The 16717-nt window shown below is 48.2% G+C and overlaps 1 protein-coding gene across 1 annotated transcript in view; it reads left to right on the top strand.

The window, feature by feature from the left end:
• The first annotated feature begins 3128 nt into the window (after positions 1-3128).
• RAD9A (RAD9 checkpoint clamp component A) overlaps positions 3129-16717 on the top strand; it is an 81505-nt gene continuing 67916 nt past the window's right edge. The window contains exons 1-2 of the mRNA XM_054437389.2: positions 3129-3789; positions 7209-7272. The gene's annotated coding sequence lies outside the window, so the exon portion shown is untranslated. The remainder of the gene's footprint in view (positions 3790-7208; positions 7273-16717) is intronic.

The following is a 16717-nucleotide window of genomic DNA, read 5'->3' as shown; positions in this document are numbered from 1 at the left end:
CCTAGCCTAGGGCTGCAGATGGGTGGCTGGTGGTGAGAGTGTCGGGGGAAGCCAAGGCCAGGCCCTGCCCTCCTGCAGCCTGTGCATCTCAGAAGCAAGGTCCAATCAGGAACTCAGAACTGTGGGGGCTCACTAGAATCCACTAGAATCCAGGAGGATTCTAAGAAGTAAGAAGTCAGCAAACAGGGAAATGAAGACTGGAAGGGAAACTGCATCAAAAATACAGACAAGAGGGTGCCGGGTGTGGTGGCTCATGCCTGTAATCCCAGCACTTTGGGAGGCTGAGGCAGGCGGATTGCTTGAGCCCAGGAGTTCCAGACCAGCCTGGGCAACATGGTGAAACCCCATCTCTACAAAACAAAACAAAACCTACAAACAATTAAGAACCCTATGGGCTGAGTGCAGTGGCTCACGCCTGTAATTCCAATACTTTGGGAGGCTAAGGTGGTTGGATCACCTGAGGTCAGGAGTTCGAGACCAGCCTGGCCAATATGGCAAAACACTGTCTCTACTAAAAATACAAAAATTAGCTGGGCATCATGGCGTGCGCTTGTAATCCCAGCTATTTGGGAGCCTGAGGCAGAAGAATTGCTTGAACCTGGGAGGCAGAAGTCGCAATGAGCCGAGCTGAGATTGCACCATTGCACTCCAGCTTGGGTGACAGAGCGAGACACCGTTTCCAAAAAAAAAAAAAAAAAACACCCTATGTATACACAAAGCTCACACAAATTGCTAAAGGGGCAAAAAATAATAAAGAAAGATATAAAATGAAAAGTAAATCTCACTCCTACTCTGTCCTCCAGTCCTTCACGTCTACTGGCAATGACTTGTTACCAGCTGCCTTCGACGCCCTCCAGGTACCCCATGCTTATGTAATCAAATATATCGGTATGTGTATTTTTTAAAAATACAGACAATAGCACGTTAACATACTATTCTACACTTTGAAAATTTGTTCATATCACAGAGTTCCACATCGGTACCGTGGCGTTATATATACACTGGTTTTCATCCAGGCTCCTGGCTCATAACCCTCATAGCCCTTGTTCAGTCTTTTGTTCTAATGTTGAGTGTGTCAGGCCTCAGGAGCAGGCCGCAGGAAACAACCTCTTGACATTCTGCCCTCCTTTCCCCTGCCCCAAGGCAGGGCTCTACTGTTCCCCCTCACTTTCAGATTGTGGGTTATAAGACCCTCCCCAGAAAGACCCTCCTCCTCACCCTATACCCTGGTGTAAGGAATGCTGATGTCATGAAGCTTCCATTAAAAACCCAAGAGGACTGGCTTCTTGGAGCTCTGGGTAGCTGACCATGTGCAGGTTCCTCGACAGTGGTGCACCTAGGGAGGGCATGCACACTCCGCACCCTCCTCCATTCCTCACCTGACACATCTCTTCATCTTTATCCTTTTTGGTATCCTTTATAATAAGCCACTAAACATAAGTGTTTCTTTGAGTTCCGTGAGCTGCTCCAGCAAATTAATCAAACCCAAAGAGGGGATCGTGGGAACTCCAACATGAAGCTGGTCAGGCAGAAGTTCTGGAGGCCTGGACTTTTGACTGGGGTCTGAGGGGAGGGAGATGCAGTCTTGGGGGCTGAGCCCTCAACCTGTGGGATCTGACACTATCTCCTGGTAGACAGAGTTGGAATTGAATTGGAGGCCACCCAGCTGGTCTGTTGCTTGGTGTGTGGGGAGAAAAACCCTACACCATTTTTTTTTTTTTTTTTTTTGAGATGGAGTCTCACTCTTGTCCACCCAGGCTAGAGTGCAATGGCGCAATCTTGGCTCACTGCAACCTCCACCTTCCAGGTTGAAGCGATTCTCCTGCCTCAGCCTCCCGAGTAGCTGGGATTACAGGTGCCCACCACCATGCCTGGCTAATTTTTTTTTGTATTTTTAGTAGAGATGGGGGTTTCACCATGCTGGCGAGGCTGGTCTCGAACTCCTGACCTCAGGTGATCCACCCGCTTTGGCCTCCCAAAACGCTAGGATTACAGGCGTGAGCCATTGCGCCTGGCCAACCCAATACCTTTGGTCACCAAAGTCTTACGTGTTGATAATTGTGATGGTGTGAGAGCAGAGGAAAAACACCATTTGAGTTTTCCCCCCAAATAGTACATAAAAGATTTGCCTCATTTAAAAAATAACCACACGTTCTGTTTTACGGAATCCATCAGTTAAGTGGTCATTTATTGATGAACATTTAGGTTGTCTGAGGGTTTTTTTCCCCCCCATTCCAGGTAATGCTTTATAAAGCACCTTTGTGGCCGGGTGCGGTGGCTCACGCCTGTAATCCCAGCACTTCGGGAAGCTGAGGCGGGTGGATCACGAGGTCAGGAGATCGAGACCATCCCGGGTAAAAATACAAAAAATTAGCTGGGCATGGTGGCGGGCGCCTGTAGTCCCAGCTACTCGGGAGAATGACGTGAACCCGGGAGGCGGAGCTTGCAGTGAGCCGAGATAGTGCCACTGCACTCCAGCCTGGGTGACAGAGAGAGACTCCATCTCAAAAAAAAAAAAAAAACCTTTTCTTTTTTTTTTTTTTGTGCCACGACGCTGGCTAATTTTCCTATTTTTAGTAGAAGAGGGGGTGTCGCCATGTTGCCCAGGCTGGTCTCTAACTCCTGACCTCAGGTGATCCACCCCTTCCGTCTCCCAAAGTGCTGGGATTACAGACGTGAGCCACCGCGCCTGCCCCAATACCATCGTTTTCTAGAAATGAGGAAACTGAGGCTCAGAGAAGTAACTACTAATCTGTAACAGAGCCGGAATCAGATCCTAGGTTTCTAGATTCTCATTCCAAGAGCCTAACTCGGGAGCGGGGAAGGTGGCTCCTGGGCAGTCAACTGACTGCACAGTTCCGCCCAAGGCGGGACCTGCATCCAGAAGTGCTCGGAGCTCGCGGGTGGGAGGATCAGGATGACTGCTGCTCCCGGAGCCCGATTTCAACTCCCACCGGGCATAGGAGCCTCTCAGCAGCGCGAGGGGTCGCCCAGCCTGGACCTGGAACCCTTGCAGCACGACCGTCAAGCGCTTCCCTCCGGAACCAGCTCCCACCGTCAGAGCCCCCTCCCTCGGCCGCTCCCGGCTCAGCCCAGGCTGGGGCGGGGCCTCGGAAGCAGCTGCCCTCGCCCTAGCCAGGGCGGCCCCTCGTTAGGCCAAGTTTTCAAACGGCAAAATCAACCGCGCTGAAGAGACTATGCCTCCTTCTTTTCACTCCGCATCCCAGACGCTTCAGAGAAACTACCTTTCAGACCTTCGCGGCCTCTCCTGCGCCCGCAGCGCCCGGGAGCTGGGGACCCGGGCTTAGCCACATCGACCGCAACGTTCGCGCGCCACCTTGTGTCCATTCCTTTAGCCTCCAGGGACAACCCGGAAACCACATTTCCCAGCGTGCCGAGCGCCTCTGCGCAGGCGCAAAGAGTTTCCCTCGTTGCCATGGGAACCTCGCCCCTTCTAGAGTCCCGACCGCTTGACTCAGCGAAGCGCGAAGGTGTTGTTTCTTCTTGAAGTGCGCTGGGGCTGGGACCCGGTCTGCAGAAGGTCCAGGGGGCGGCGTAGGGGGATTGAGGAGAGGAGACCAAGCCGGCCTTGCCTCCGGGACCAGCGCTTCCAAATTCTCAGGGGCGTCCCGGCGCGCACACGCTCCTGAGGCCTCGGCGTTCTGAGGAAAGGGGCTGGCGTGGCGACCCGGGTCCTCGAGGCCGCGATCCGGCTGTGGCCCGCGAAGCGCCGCTCGCCCGCGCCAGCGTCTTGTCACCCCGAGCCGAGGGCCTGCGCGCGGCCGACAGGTACTCCCGGGCGCTGGCAGCCCACGGGGAGGGTTCGCGGCGCAGGTGAACGCGGAGGTAGAATCAGACAGGGCAGTGAGTGCGCCCGGGGCTGGATCTGGCTGAGCCGCTGGTGGATTCGGAACCCGGGAGGCCCCCAGGCCGGGTGGGCTTCAGTTCCCCCGCTCTGTAAAATGGGGCTTGGACTGGAATTGTAGTGTCCATTGCGATTCTGTTGCAGAGCAGCCCCTGGCTCTGTGTGACCTACGAGTTCCTTCGTCTGTAAAATACGGAGGCTGACACCGATGATCCCTAACATCTCTTCCTACGGTACAGTATGTTACACACTGCTGGCTCCACTGCCCCTTATTGCACCCCAAGTGCAAGAAGAAAGAAGGGGACCTGGGATGATCTGAGCAAGACTCTCAGCTTGGGATCTAGAGTCAGAGAGACTTGGGTTTGTGACTTTGGGCAAAGTTATGACATATCTTGAGACTCAGCTTCTTCATTTGCAAGACTGGGGATAATGTTAATACTACCTCAGGTTTTTGAGGATTAATTGAGATGACGCATGTAAGTTTTTAGCCCAGGGACTGCATAGAGGAGCTGCTATCTCAGGTCCCAGCTATCGTTTCTGATAATTTCTACAACAGTCCCTAGCCACCGTAAGACCTTTTCTTAATTTTTGAATTCACTTTATTTCGGGGCAAGTTCATTCTCCTCAGCAGGATGGTTTTTTGTTTTTTGTTCATTTGTTTGTTTTGAGACAGTGTCTCACTGTCACCCAGGCTGGAGTGCTGTGGCGTGATCTCCGCTCACTGCAACCTCCTCCTCCAGGGTTCAAGCGATTATCGTGCCTCAGCCTCCTGAGTAGCTGGGACTACAGGCGTGTGCCATCGCTCCCGGCTAATTTTTGTATTTTTTGGTAGAGATGGGGTTTCACCATGTTGGCCAGGCTGGTCTCAAACTCCTGGCCTCAAGAGATCTGCCCGCCTCGGCCTCCCAAAGTGTTGGGATTACAGGCGTGAGCCACCACACCTGGCTAGGCAGGATGGTTTTATAGGCTGATTTTGATGGGGAAACTTGAGTCTTTTTACCCAAGGTTGGATGCTCAAGGCCAGTGTATTGCCTCCCTTCAGCTGTAGGCTGAATTATAGTGTTACCACACAGCATTTAGGGAGGATGCAGGCTTAATGCCACATAGTGGGGTGGATACTTAAGATTCATAGAGGATGTGAGTACTTATGATGCAAAAACAGCTGAATATAGAATTATGTATTTACATAAGACTGGTTACTTTCATGGTTATAAAGAATGCATAAGAATTCTATGCTGCTTGCATTGAGTTCAAGCTTTGTGTTAATTGAGAAAATTGTAACAAGGAGTTTTAAATTAATGAAAAAAGTATATATTTTAAAAATCTGGGAACATCCAATAATTTCACAATCAAGCCTTCATTCGTCCAACAAACATCTTTATATGGAAGCTATAGTCCATGAATTTTTTTTTTTTTTGAGACGGAGTCTTGTCTCACTTTGTCTTTCAGGCTGGAGGGCAGTGATGTGATCTCGGCTCACTGCACCCTCTGCCTCCTGGGTTCAAGCGATTCTCCTGCCTCAGCCTCTCAAGTAGCTGAGATTACAGGCACACGCCGCCATGCCTGGCTAATTTTTGTATTTTTAGTAGAGATGGGGTTTCACCATGTTGGCCAGGCTGGTCTTGAACTCCTGACCTCAGGTGATCTGCCCACACCTCAGCCTCCTAAAATGCTGGGATTACAGGTGTGAGCCACCACGCTTGGCTTTCCATGAATATTTTTTGAGCACCTACTGTGTACATGGAACTGTGCAGGGTGCTGTGAGGGATATGAAGATGTATAAGACACTCTCTCTGCCCTCAGGAAATACAGTCTAGTAGAGGAGATCAATTATGCATTTAAAACATATAAAATTCAAGTAGAAAGTGATTTGTCATAGAGAGGTCCAGGTTACTGCTCTGAAGATTCAGAGGCAGGAGAGATCGCTGCCGAGTCACACTGTATAATGAGAGAATCAAGAAGACAGCTTTCGAACCTCCTAAAGCATGTAAACAATGTGGATATGCCAAGAAGTAGGGAAAAGACATTCTGGGCACCCATTCCATAGCTTTGAGATACATGAAGGAGAGCTATCTGCAGCCCTGATTAAATGGTGAGCTTCTGGGAGGCAGGGACTAGATTGTGGTCAGCGTTTTCCTCCCCTGATTGGCACATGGTTGCCATGGTAAATATTAGTGAATGAATAGGGGCTACGAGTTTCCTGCGGAGAGGAATGGAGCTGTGGTCTCTACGTTACCCTGAAGCTCTTTTGTTAGACTCACATGCTGTGTCAGAGCCATTCTTCTAGGGGAAGGAAGCGAATGGGCAGATGATTATGGGGCAAAGGCCATATTGTTGGCATCTTTAGTGCAGTACCAGCTGAGAGCCCAGGGAACAAGGTCTCATCAATGGATAGGGGGTTTGTGAGCCTTTTTCCCTGGATCTAAGGTGAAGAAACATGAGGGAAGGAAACGGAAGCATAGGACCATGCAGCAGTCCTCAGACCAGTGATGGACGCTCCCTTGACTCTTGTGTCCATTCTTGGCTTTTTTCTTTTTTCTTTTTTCTTTTTTCTTTTTTGAGACAGAGTCTCGCTCTGTCACCCAGGCTGGAGTGCAGTGGCACGATCTCTGCTCACTGCAACCTCCGCCTCCCGGGTTCATGCCATTCTCCTGCCTCAGCCTGCCGAGTAGCTGGGACTACAGGCGCCTGCCACCACGCCCGGCTAATTTTTTGTATTTTTAGTAGAGACGGGGTTTCACTGTGTTAGCCAGGATGGTCTCGATCTCCTGACCTTGTGATCCACCCACCTCGGCCTCCTAAAGTGCTGGGATTACAAGCCTGAGCCACTGCGCCCGATCATGGCTTTTCTTTTTCTACGGCTCCTTCCTAGGGAGATTTCTCTCCCATGTGTGAGCTAGGTGGGAGTGGGAAACTGTGTCCACCATGCCAGCAGATTGCCAAGGCCTGCCACTGCTGCACAGGAAGGAAGCTGGCTTCAGCACACCATCTTCAAGCTGACTTCCAGGGCCCTGCCCTTCTCCAGTTCTGTCCAGGGCTGAACCTGCCGTAGGAGCTAGCCATGAAGGAGACCCCTTAGAGACAGGTGTCTAATGGCCTGTGGAGGGGAGAACGACCTCAGGAGCTGGGATAGCAAAAGTAGAAAAGGTTGAAAGGAGAATGGCTTGAGGACAGGGCAAATCCTCCCAAGTCCTGTTTAATTCATCGAAGGTCTAGATTCCCCCTGGAATCTTTTGTTGCTCAGAAGGTGGAGTCATCCTCAGAACAAGGAAGCTGGGGAGAGATTAAGCAGGTGCAACCAGACAGGGGATAGAGCACAACTGACTGTCCTTTTTGTCCCTAGATATGGGATGCTGGAGGACACCTCGGGGCCACAAATGCTCCTTCTCCTGGAGACGCAACTCAAGGTGAGCCTTTACACCATCCTTCTGTCAGCCCGTGCTCCCTCTCCAGAGAACAGTTGTTCCTTTTCATCCTCCTTTCCCACTTCACTCCTGCTCCACGGGCCGCAGGTAAGGGCCTGCAGGGTGTATCAGGATTTCCTTATAGCTAAGTGCATGTGAAGCCTGAGTAGCTCCAGGCCTGGTACTCGATAAGAGGTTATGACAGCCCAGTGCCTGCCATGGAGGCTTCTGTCCACCTACTTCAAGGGCGTTATGCATTATGGTCCTATACAGTTTACTAAGCACTGGCACTTACATGTGATCTCATTTGATCTCAACAGCTGTAAGGTCTTATATTGTGACTTTCACTTTTCCACGAGGGATCTGATTTCTTAGGTTGTAGGTCAAAGAACTAAATGATGCCACTGAGAGCAGTGATCTTTCCACCACCTCCATAATCACTGACGGGTGCCATCTGCCTGCTAGTGAGAGCATGGTCCTAGGTTAACCTGAAACTAGACCAGGACTCTCCTTTTTTCCCATTTCAGCTAGAATTTCCTGCCCATTTTCCTCAGTGTCCTATCCCAGCACAGCTTTTCCCTGTCATTGGACACGTTTGATCTGAGTTTCTCACTCTGATGCCCTCAGTACATGCTGACTTGTTCTCAGGGCAGCAGGTCCCATCAGAGAGCTTGTGCTCTTCCCCTTGACTCTGCCAGATGCACCCTCTCCCAGATAGGCACCCTGGGTAGCTGTGAGACTTCAGGGGATTCTGTAACTGGGTTAGAGAACCAGGAATAGGAAAACTGTTCCCCCACTGGGTGGGGAAGGAAGTTAGCAGAAGTTTGCCTGATGGGATTGGCCTGGATAGTAATGCTACACCCTATGCGACCCCATCTCATTGGCAGCCCTGGCGGAGCAGCTCAATGAGCCATAGAGGTAAAGGTGGAAGGTGAGTGTGACAGGGAAGGTAGAGGCTCAGGCTAAAGGCTAAAGCAGGGTCCCACCTGCTGGCATAACTCAAGCAAGAGCCATGGAGGCGGAGGTGGGAGACATGTTTGGGTAAAGGAGGATGCCCCTGGGGAGACGGAGCTGGTTATATGCATCCTACATAATTTATCTTCATATGGCCTGAGAAGGCTTGGAGCTGGCCTGCTTTGCCCAGAACAGCAGCAGCCTGTCTCCCCAGGCAGCGCACACTGCTGTGCAGCTCCTCTCTTGGTTTGGCGGACCGACTCCCATCCTCTGCTGGCCCTCGAGAGACCTTTTTCACACCCTCCAACCTGCTTGGTGGCTCAGCTAGATGCTTCCCCCAGCTCTGTCCGCCGTCTGAGATCTGATCATCCCAAATGTTCCTATGCCAGGCTGAACTCTGCCTTCTCAGAATGTCCTCACTCCTGCCAACCCAAAGCTCTTATTTTCAACACAGAAATGGGAAATTGGGAGGGAGGCTGAGTGCCATGGGGCCTAGAGTATGTGGTTTGGAGGCAACCAGTGGAATCATTTTGGGGTCAATGGGATGCCTGAGCTGATAAGCAGAGATCCCCCACCCCTACTCCTGAATATCCCTGTGGTGGGCGGGGCTGTGTAGAGCAAGGCCTATATGCAGCAAGATCCGCCGGTGGTCCCCACTTGCCTATCCCACCATCCTGCTTCAGCTTCACCCTCACCCTCCACCTCAGCCCTGTTCATTCCTCTCTTCCTTCTTTCCCTCCTCTTCTCCCTCTAGGTAGTGCAAGCAGCAGCTGTTGACCCTAGGGGCACATATGCTTGCCTGGCCTATCTGCACTTGAGCTTCCTACGGGTGTCCATCTTGGCCTGCATGCTGCAGGACTTGTGCTTCTGGGCAGATAGCTCTGATTCTTCTCCTCTTCAAAAGGAGAAAGGACTCACATTAGAGAAGAGGTTAGGGAAAGAAGACCTGGAACTACATGGAGGCTAGATAGGAAGGAACTAGGTTGAAGGGATGCAGTCAGAGAATAACTGAAGGCACCAGGAGCGCAGGGTAGCTGTAAGGGCCTAATGGTCTCTGGGACTGGGTTGTGACGCCAGATGAGGCTGGTCTGATGGAGGAGCTGTTCTTGGAAGGAGAATTCTGTTTCTGGCTAGACCCTTGTTTGAGTACAAGGAACTGTGAAGGATCCATTTGACAGGAAGCTTAGGATAAAACTAAACTCATTCTTTTTTCTTACAGCTCACCTCTGAGTGTTGAGCTCCAAACCAGCCCCTCCTGCTGACTTTTCCATTACCGCTAGTCTCCTATACCCAGATGTAAATCTCAGGGTAATTCTTACTTTCCACGTTTAATCAATTATCAGATTCCCATAGTCCTTCAAAAAACAGTTGCTTTTTGCCCCCACTTCCTTTACCCAGCCCAAGTCCCTGTTCCTACGCCTCAGCTACTGTGGTAACCTTCCAGCTGGCGATGCCCTTCAGTCTGTCCAGAGCATCTTAACTATGCAGACGTATTCATCCCTTTGCATGTGTTACTCCTGTGGTAAATGCCTTTGGTGGTGCTCTCTATTGCCTGCCAAGTACAGTACAGACTGTATTCTTTTTTTTTTTTTTTTTTTTTTTTTTTGAGACGGAGTCTGGCTCTGTCATCTAGGCTGGAGTGCAGTGGCGTAATCTCAGCTCACTGCAACCTCCATCTCCCAGGTTCAAGTGATTCTCCTGTCTCAGCCTCCCAAGTAGCTGGGATTACAGGCGCGTGCCACTGTGCCTGGCTAATTTTTGTACTTTTAGTAGAAATAGGGTTTCACCATGTTGGCCAGGCTGGTCTCAAACTCCTGACCTGGTGATCCGCCCGCCTCGGCCTCCCAAAGTGCTGGGATTACAGGCACGAGCCACCGCGCCTGGCCCAGACTCTATTCTTTTGCTGAAGGCCTTTATCAATCTGATGCCAGCCTACCTTTCTGGCTTTATCTCCCAGAACATCCTAGCATGTACTTTTTACTCTCATCAAACTAGACTACCGACTGTTTCTTGAAAAACTTTTTCCACCTCTTCACCTTTGCTCATGCTTATCTTTCTATCTGGGAGGGTTCCTTCCACCATTCATCTCTCCATTTAAAAATATTTTTTGAGCACTTTTTATTTTGAAAAATTTCAGTGCAGAGAAGTTGAAAGAATAGTACAGTGAACAGTTATGTAACCTACACCTAGACTCACCAGTTGTTATTGCCATGTTTCTTTCTTTTCTCTCTCTTGTTTTCCTGGACCAACTGAAAATAAGTTGTGGGCATTATGACACTTTACCCCTAAATATTTTGGTCTGTGTCTCCTCATAATAAGGACATCATCCTACATAACCACAATCTTTTCTTCTCCTTTTTTTTGAGACTGAGTCTCACTCTGTCAGCAGGCTGGAGTGTAGTGGTGTGATCTTGGCTCACTGCAACCTCCGCCTGCCAGGTTCAAGCGATTCTCCTGCCTCAGCCTCCCAAGTAGCTGGGACTACAGGCGCACACCACCACGCCCAGCTAATTTTTGTATTTTTAGTAGAGATGGGGTTTTACCATGTTGGCCAGGATGGTCTCGATCTCTTGACCTCGTGATCTGCCTGCCCTGGCCTCCCAAAGTGCTGGAATTAAAGGCATGAGCCACTGCGCCTGGCCAGTCTTTTCTTAAAAAAAAAAAAAAAGTCTGGGACTGAGTGTGGTGGCTCATGCCTGTAATCCCATCACTTTGGGAGGCCAAGGTGGGAGGACCGCTTAAGGCCAGGATTCAAGATTAGCCTGGACAACATAGTGAGATTCCCATCTCTACAAAAATGTTTAAAAATTAGCCTGGGTGACAAAGTGAGACCCTGTCTCAAAAAAAAAGAAGAAGAAGAAGAAAAAAAAAATGTAATTATTAGGCCAGGTGTTGTAGCTCATGCCTATAATCCCAGCACTTCGGGAGGCCAAGGCAGGAAGAGCACTTGAGCCTAGGAGGTTGAGGCTACAGTGAGCAATGTTCTTGCCACTGCACTCCAGCCTTAGTGACAAAGTGAGACCCTACTTGTAAAAAAAAAAAAAAAAAAAAAAAAGTTAAAAATTAACTGGGCACGCCAGGTGCGGTGGCTCACACTTGTAATCCCAGCACTTTGGGAGGCCGAGGTGAGTGGATCACAAGGTCAGGAGTTCGAGACCAGCCTGTACAACATGGTGAAACCCCGTCTCTACTAAAAATACAAAAATTAGCCTGGTGTGGTGGCGAGCACTTGTAATCTCAGCCACTTGGGAGGGTGAGGCAGGAGAATTGCTTGAACCCGGGAGGCGGAGGTTGCAGTGAGCCGAGATCGCGCCACTGCCCTCCGGCCTGGGCAACAGAGCGAGATTCCATCTCAAAAAAAAAAAAAAATTGTTTTTTAACTGGGCATACTGGTGCATGCCTATAGTCCCAACTACTCACGGGGCTGAGACAAGAGGATGGCTTGGGCCCAGGAGTTTGAGAGGCTACAGTGAGCCATCATTGCACGACTGCACTCCAGCCTGGATGACAGAGTGAGACACTGTCTCTAAAAAACAACAAGAAATAAAAATGTGGTAAAATATACATAAAATTTACTATTTTGCCATCTTAAAGTATATAGTTGTGGCATTACATACATTCACAATGTTATGTAACTGTGACCACTATCCATTTCCAGAACATTTTCATCATCACAAACAGAAACTGTGTACCCACTGAATGATAGCTCCCCATTCCCCCCCAGTAACCTCAATTCTATTTTCTGTCTGTGAATTTGCCTCTTCTAATTACCTCGTATAAGTTGAGACACACATTATTTGTCCTTTGATGTGTGGCTTATTTCACTTAGCATAATGTTTTTAAGGTTCAGCCATGTTGTAGCACATGTTCAGAATTTCAGTCTTTTTTTAAGGCTGAATAATATTCTCTTATATGGATAGACCACATTTTGTTTATCCATTCATCTACTGATAGACGTTTGGAATGTTTTAGCCTTTGGCTGTTGTGAATATGCCGCCATGAACATTGGTTTACTAGTATTGGAGTCACTGCTTTCAGTTCTTTAGGGTACATACTAAGAGTGGAATTGCTGGATAATATGGCAATTCTGTTAACTTTCTGAGAAACTGCCACACTGTTTCAAAAGTGACCAAGAAATAAAAATGCAGTATTATTATCTAGACTACAGATCATAATTACATTTCTCTAAATATCCCTATGTTTTCCATTACAGCTTTAAAAAATATCTGATTCAGGATTGAATGAGGGATCACTGATTGTATTTGGTTGTCATGTCTCTTGATTCTTACTTAATTTAGAATAGTCTTCTTGTCTTTTTGTTTTTCATGACATTGACATTTTTGAAGAATCCAAGCTAGTTGTCTTGTAGGATATCCTTCAATTTGGGTCTCTTTGAATGTTTCCTTATAATTAGATTCAGGGTAAGCCTTTTTGCAAGAATATAATACTACAAGAATACTAAGGATATTGTATAACATGTTCTTCCTATTTGTTGCATTACTTTAGTCATGTAATGTTGCTTTATCTCATTATTGATAATACTGTGTTTATTTTATTTTTTATTTTTATTTTTTCTTTTGAGGCAGAGTTTCACTCTGTCGCCCAGGCTGGAGTGCAGTGGCACGATTTCGGCTCACTGCAACCTCTGCCTCCTGGGTTCAAGCGATTCTCCTGCTTCAGCCTCCCTAGTAGCTGGGATTACAGGCATGTGCCACTATGTCCAGCTAATTTTTGTATTTTTAGTAGAGACAGGGTTTCGCCATGCTGGCTAGGCTGGTCTTGAACCCCTAACCTCAGGTGATCTGCCCGCCTTGGCCTCCCAAAGTGCTAGGATTACAGGCGTGAGCCACTGCACCCAGCCGATACTGAGTTTATTTACTCGGTTAGGATGGTATCTGCTAGATCTCTCTATTGACAAGGAACTCTTTTCCACATGTAAAAATAAATAACTTGGGTGGTAAGCTGAGACCATGTGAATATGCTTTTCCCCAACAATTTATCAGCCATTGGCCTTAGCATTAATAATCCTTGCCTAATTTATTTCATTGTGTTTGTAATTTTTATTTTTTTATTTATTTAATTTTAGAGACAGGGTCTTGCTGTGTTGCCCAGGCTGGAGTGTAGTGGCTATTCATAGGTGCAGCCATAGCATAATACTGCCTCAAACTCATGGGCTCAAGTAATCCTCCTAATAATACGTAATATTTACAGATGGAATTTTTTTTTTTTTTTTGAGACGGATTCTCACTCTGTCGCCTAGGCTTGAGTGCAGTGGCGTGATTTCGGCTCACTGCAAGCTCCACCTCCCGGGTTCATGCCATTCTCCTGCCTCAGCCTCCTGAGTAGCTGGGATTACAGGCGCCCGCCACCACGCCCGGCTAATTTTTTTGTTTTTTTAGTAGAGACGGGGTTTCACCGTGTTAGCCAGGATGGTCTCGATCTCCAGACCTCGTGATCCGCCCACCTCGGCCTCCCAAAGTACTGGGATTACAGGCGTGAGCCACTGCGCCCGGCCAGAATATTTTTTTTTTTGAGATGGGGTCTCACTCTGTCACCCAGACTGGAGTGTAGTGGTGTGGTCTCAGCTCATTGCAACCTCCGCTTCCCGGGTTCAAGCTATTCTCCTGCCTCAGCCTCCTGAGTAGCTGGGGCTGCAGGCATGGGCCACTACACCTGGCTAATTTTTGTATTTTTAGTAGAGATGGGGTTTCACTGCGTTGGCCAGGCTGGTCTCGAACTCCTGACCTCGTGATCCGCCACCCCCCTCAGCCTCCCAAAGTGCTGGGATTACAGGCATGAGCCACCCGGCCTACAGACAGAATCTTTACAGAGGTGTTTTTTTTTTTTTTTTTTTTGGTTGGAGTCCCGCTCTATCACCCAGGCTGGAGTGCAATGGCGCGATCTCAGCTTGCTGCACCCTCCGGCTCCCAGGTTCAAGCGATTCTCCTGCCTCAGCCTCCCAAGTAGCTGGGTCTACAGGCACACACCACCATACCTGGAGATATTTTGTATTTTTAGTAGAGACGGAGTTTTGCTGTGTTGGCCAGGCTGGTCTCGAACTCCTGACCTCTGATAATCCACCTGCCTCGGCCTCCCAAAGTACTGGGATTACAGGCGTGAGCCACCGCATCTGGCCTACAGAGGTTTTAAGTTAAAATGAGGTCTTAGGGTGGACCCTAATCCTTTATGACTGGTGTCCTCATAAGAGAAAATTCAGACATAGACACATACAGAGGAAAGATGATGTGGAGACAGCCATCTATAAGCCGAGGGGAGAGAACAGAACCTAGAACAGATCCTTTTCTCATGGCTCCCAAAAGGAATCAGCCCTCTCAACACCTTGATCTCAGACTTCTAGCCCCCAGAACTGTGAGAAAATAAATTTCTGTTGTTTCAGCTACCCAATCTGTGGTTCTTTGTTACGGCAACCTGTCTTAGTCTGTTGTGTGATGCTGTAACAGAACATCTGAGACTGGATAGTTTATAAAGAACAGAAATTTATTCTCTGTTAGTTCCAAAAGTGTTCAAGTCTTCTGATTGCATCCTCACATGGCAGAAGGTAGAAGAACAAGAGAGAATGAACTCTGTGTCTTCACATGGCAGAAAAGCAGAAGGGCAAGAGAGAGTGAACCCACTCCCACAAGCCTTCTTCATAGTGATATTAATCCATTCATGAGGGCGGAGTCTTCATGATCTAAAAAATCTTAGAAGACCCCACCTTCTAGGCTGGGCGCGGTGGCTCACATCTGTAATCCTAACACTTTGGGAGGCCGAGGCGGGCGGATTACCTGAGGTCAGGAGTTCAAGCCTGGCCAACTTAGTGAAACCCTGTCTCTACTAAAAATACAAAAATTAGCCAAGCTTGGTGGTGCATACCTGTAATCCCAGCTACTCAGGAGGCTGAGGCAGGAGAATCGCTTGAACCCTGGAGATGGAGGTTGTAAGGAGCTGAGATCGCGCCACTGCACTCCAGCCTGGGCGGCAGAGCAAGACTCCATCTCAAAAAAAAAAAAAGACCCTACCTTCTAACACTATTGCGTTGGGGACTGAGCTTTCAACACATCAATTTTGGGGGACACATTCAAACCATAGCACAACTCCAGCAAACTAATGTAGACCTATGCACAACCATATTAATAACTACTTTCAATATAAACACTCCAATTTAACACTCCAACTAAAAGACAGCAGCCTGGGTGACAGAGTGAGACTCTGTCTAAAAAAAAAAATCAAGATCCAACTATATAATATCTAAAAGAAATATACAGTTGACCCTTGAACAGCATGGGTTTGAACTGCCTGGATCCACACAAGTCCCTCCCCTCCCCTCCCCTCCCCTCCCCTCCCCTTCTTTTCTTTCTTTTTCCTTCTTTCTTTTTTTTTTTTTTTTTTTTGACGGAGTCTTGCTCTGTCGCCCAGTCTAGAGTGCAGTGGTGTGATCTTGGCTCACTGCAACCTCCGCCTCCTGGGTTTAAGCAATTCTCTGCCCCAGCCTCCCCAGTAGCTGGGATTACAGGCACCTGCCACCACATCTGGCTAATTTTTTTTGTATTTTTAGTAAAGATGGGGTTTCACCATCTTGGCCAGGCTGATCTTGAACTCCTGACCTTGTGATCCACCCGCCTTGGCCTCCCAAAGTGCTGGGATTACAGGCGTGAGCCACCACACCCAGCCAGGTATTTTTCAATAAATATATTGGAATTTTTCTTTAGAGATTTGCAACAATTTGAAAAATGTACAAACAAACCACATAGCCTAGAAATATTGAAAAATTAAGAGAAAGTTTGGTATGTCATGAATGCACCAAATATAGCTACTGGTCTATTTTATCACTTACTACAATGAAATATAGATAAATCTATTATAAGAAGTTAAAATTGGCTGGATGAAGTGGCCAAGACCTGTAATCAGAGCACTTTGGGGGGCCAAGCTGGGAGGATCACTTGAGGCACGTGCGTATAGTCCTAGCTACTCAGGAAGGTGAGGCAGGAGGATCACTTGAGCCCAGGAGTTTGAGGTCACAGTGAGCTGTGATCATGCCACTGCACTCCAGCCTGGGCAACATAGCCAGACCCTGTCTCTACAAAAAAAATTGTTTAAAAAATTAGCTGGGCATGGTGGTACACACCTGTAGTCCCTGTTACTTGGGAGATTGAGGTGAGTGAATAGCTTGAGCCCAGGTTAAGGTTGCAGTGACCCATGATCATGCCACTGCACTCCAGCCTGAGTGACAGAGGGAGACCCTGTCTCAAAAGAAAAAAAAAGAAAAATTTTGATGCCGTATTAAATCATAACTGCATAAAATTAGTACATACTGTACTACTGTAATAATTTCATAACCACCTCCTGTTGCTATTGCATTGAGTTCAGTTGTTTCGAGTATCCACTTAAAATGCTGTGACACTAATCATCTCTGCATGAGCAGTTTGTCTGTCTAGTAACTTGCCTATTGCAGTAAAAAGGTGATCTCTTGCAGTTCTCATGGAGTTTTCAT

This window comes from Pongo pygmaeus, chromosome 9 (assembly GCF_028885625.2).
Source record: "Pongo pygmaeus isolate AG05252 chromosome 9, NHGRI_mPonPyg2-v2.0_pri, whole genome shotgun sequence".
Lineage (NCBI taxonomy): Eukaryota > Metazoa > Chordata > Mammalia > Primates > Hominidae > Pongo > Pongo pygmaeus.
This window is presented reverse-complemented; position numbering and strand designations above follow the sequence as displayed.